We start from the raw sequence: 3,601 nt of genomic DNA, 5'->3' as shown, positions 1-3,601 counted from the left end.
ATGATACTCCGAGTTAATTATTTTTGTTAATTAATTTCAGAATGTGGTATCAGAACAATCGGCTTTACATACCATAGGAATTGATCAGAGCATGCATATGATGTGATCTGAATGGGCATAGATGTTGATTACCAGAGCATAGTGAAACTTTATTCCAAGGTTTATCGCATTATTGATTACTTTTCAAGGATCACTAATCCCAAAGGTTCGAGGGATGTTCAAACGTTCTTACCCCTTATCTTATTCTAATGATTCAAGTTTTTGTTATTAAAGAAAGGAGAAATTACTGATATGTTCTCTTGAGTTTGCACTTGAACCAAACAGATCCTTACAATATATACCAAAATTATCTTGTAGATATGTGGCGTAAGCTAATTGTTCAAATTAGTCCATGGTCTACATTTGGTAGACTGAAACTGTTAGACCTCCATGTCAACACCTTTCTTCGCATGACAAGTGGCGTAATTGATGAGTTAGCCAACCTTGTTGCCATGTCGCATGATTCACGTCAATGCTATGTCAATTAAAAAGGCCATATCATTAACGAAATGAGTAATGCTGTATATTATACTTCCACCCCACCTTACCCCCATTCCACTGGATTGATGTTGCAGTGTCCATTAGCCATTGGATCAGCCATTGTTAAAAATAAAATATCCAAAAATTGATAGACACTACCATACCAGCTTAGTGGGATGAAAGCGGGATGGAAGTGTAGTATATAACATTTCTCTATTGAAAGTTATATTAGCATCAAAGAAAAAGGAAAAAGAAAAAAGATTATAATAAAGAAAAAAAAGATAAACAAAAAAGAAGGGATGGTGGCCTTCACAAGGTGGCAATCTCCCCTTAGATCAACAAGGGGCGGCCCACTCACCTGTGAGGGGCAACCGTGTAATATCCCGACATTTAATTCAGATTAAGTATTCTCTAATTGGTATAATTGAGTATTGTGGTTATTGTAAGTGTTAAGAGGTAGAATTTGGGACTTTTAAGAATTCCTTTGTCTCCCTAATGTTCGAAGTTTGTCCTTGGACGCTTGATCTTGAATGTTCGAAGTTGGACCTTGATGAACATTGAATGTTGCATATTCAAGCCCTTAACTCGCATATGTTAGCCTCTTAGTCTCATTGTGATTTGACGTTTAGCCTCCTCTTTTATTTTTATTTTTTTACTTTTTATTTTTAATGTTAATAGTACTCTCAAGAGCCAAAGGGAAAAACACAAGCAATTCTCCGGACTTAAAGGGCTAAAATCCACAAGACAATCCAACATCTTACATTGCTATAAGCGCTCGAGTGCATTCCAAAGGGCTCGAGCGCAATCCAGGAGCAACATAAGAGTTCGAGCACAATTGCGCTTGAGCGCACATCCAAAGGGATCAAGCGCACTCGGAGGCAGCAGAACTGGCAGTAGGGCAAAACTAGAAAATGAAAAATCTTTTCCTTCTCATACTTGGACTAGAATTCTAGACAGCCACACAATCAACTAGAGTTTCTCTTGTATTTTATAAATACACCTTCTATTGGTGCATGACATACAAATTTTTAGAGAATAGAAATCAATAGGATTAATGGCTATGGTTTGGAGAAAAGAGTTCTTATTTTTCTAGCAGCTTCTTGGAATGGAATGCTCTTCAACAAAGGCAATTTCCAGCATCTCCATGAGCGGCTAAATCCTTCATAGGGTATTGATGTAGCCCTTTTCAAAGTAATAATGGTATAATTGTATTATCACTTGGGAATTTCATATCATGAGTATTGGTTGTTTTATCTTGAGAATATTTCTTAATGTCTAAATTCAATTTTGATAAATCTTTTATCTTGTCTTAGAAAAATGTTTATCTTGATGGAACTCAACGTTCATATTTTCTGTGATTGTTTGAACAATGGTTTTACAATGGTATTAATGGACACGAAATCATAAGGGTTTGATAGGCCATGCCTAGGAAGAACAAATTGTTTTACACCCTAGTTAGTTTAATTTAGGTAAATCATTTTGTTCTTTTTGAAAGATGAGTTATGCTTATTCCTTGATTACGTGTATGCTAATTAATTGATTTGATAATTCATACCAAGGGAAGAACAGATTGTTCCGCATTTTAGTAGTTAGGTGGGCGATCCATTCCAACCAAAGATGGATTATTCTTATTTCTTAATACAAGTACTTTCTTTATGACATCGTTTGGTGCTTGACACACCCTCACATAGACCCTATCCTACAAAGATTCATTTTATTTCGACACTCTCTCAAAATGGTCCAAGAAGGTTAATAACAGATTTACCAAGGGCAACGATTGAAGCCCTACATAGAGGGCATTGCATAGAATGGGGATGCCGATTCCATCAACTTGACGAATCCCATCTACTTAGACTAAAATGAGTCTTTCATATCTTTTTTCTTTGTTTTTAACTTCTTTTTGGTTTTGATCTGACTTGTCTAGCTGAAGACGTTAAACTTAGTGCTCGTCGGAGGCAACCCATCTTGTGACATTTTTTTTTTTTTTTTTTTTTTTTTTTTAACTATAGTTTATGTTTTTAGATTAGGGTTCCTCAATGCGATCGAAGGCACTTTCATATGAGCTCAAGCGCATCCAGCACAGGAATCTGAGCTCGAGCACATTTTCAACTTGGCCAAAGCGCACAATTGAGCTTGAGCGCACCATTGAGCTCAAGTGCATTACTAGCTGAGCTCGAGCGCACTCGCACAGAGTAGGGCACATGACTCTTTTTATAAGAGCATTCAACCTCATTTTTTCATTTTATCTCAACACGCTCGAGCCCTAGTTCTCTCTCAGACGAAAGTTTCGTAGCTCTTCTCCCTTGAGCACTTCAATCCGGCCTTCTTCCACCTTGGTACCTCAATTTCCAACCCTGGAAAGCTTCAAAATCTCTCCTTGGTGCTGCCTAGCCGCTTTCTCTTCCAAGTTTGGGGTTTGTCGTGCTGCGTTGTCCCACGCCCAAAAGTTGTTTGATCAAGTGCCCCAACTAGTGTTCATTATGCATACCACACAAACCTCTACTTCTCATTCCTCCAACACCCGCAGTAGCTTCGCTAATGGGGAATGGAGGAGTCGGGCACTCACCCTTGACACCCATTTTTCCATCAAAGATGACTTCAAGCATTTTGAAGCCACCAAATGGGCCGTACGAGCATTCAAGAAGAGGAGATTGGATGTATTGTTCAAGCCTTGCACTGACACAGTGTTCCCACGCCATGTTCACCTCTTTTACCAAAACTTGACCTATGACTGTAATAGGCCGGTCATTCTTTCAACCTCCTTCGATGGGGTTGCCATGGAGATCACCGTGGAGGATATTGCCCTTGCACTCGATTGTCCACCCGATTTGGTTCACAGTGATGGCACTCCCAGATACGGCCCTTTCCCTACCGGTCTCTCAGTCCAAGCAATGGTTAATGACATGTGTGCTGGCCGATACACCAATGAGCTTCGCAATTGCACTAGTAAATCCATGCTGCCACCTACTCTCTGGTTTGTTGATTCGGTGCTCCAAAAGAATGTATGCCCTTTAGGGACGTGATGCGACACCTTTTTGCGAGCCTTGTCTGCTGTCCACATGGGCTATTGGTTCTCAGCTCC

Source organism: Alnus glutinosa, chromosome 7, assembly GCF_958979055.1.
Source record: "Alnus glutinosa chromosome 7, dhAlnGlut1.1, whole genome shotgun sequence".
NCBI lineage: Eukaryota > Viridiplantae > Streptophyta > Magnoliopsida > Fagales > Betulaceae > Alnus > Alnus glutinosa.
Note: the sequence above shows the minus strand (reverse complement) of the source record.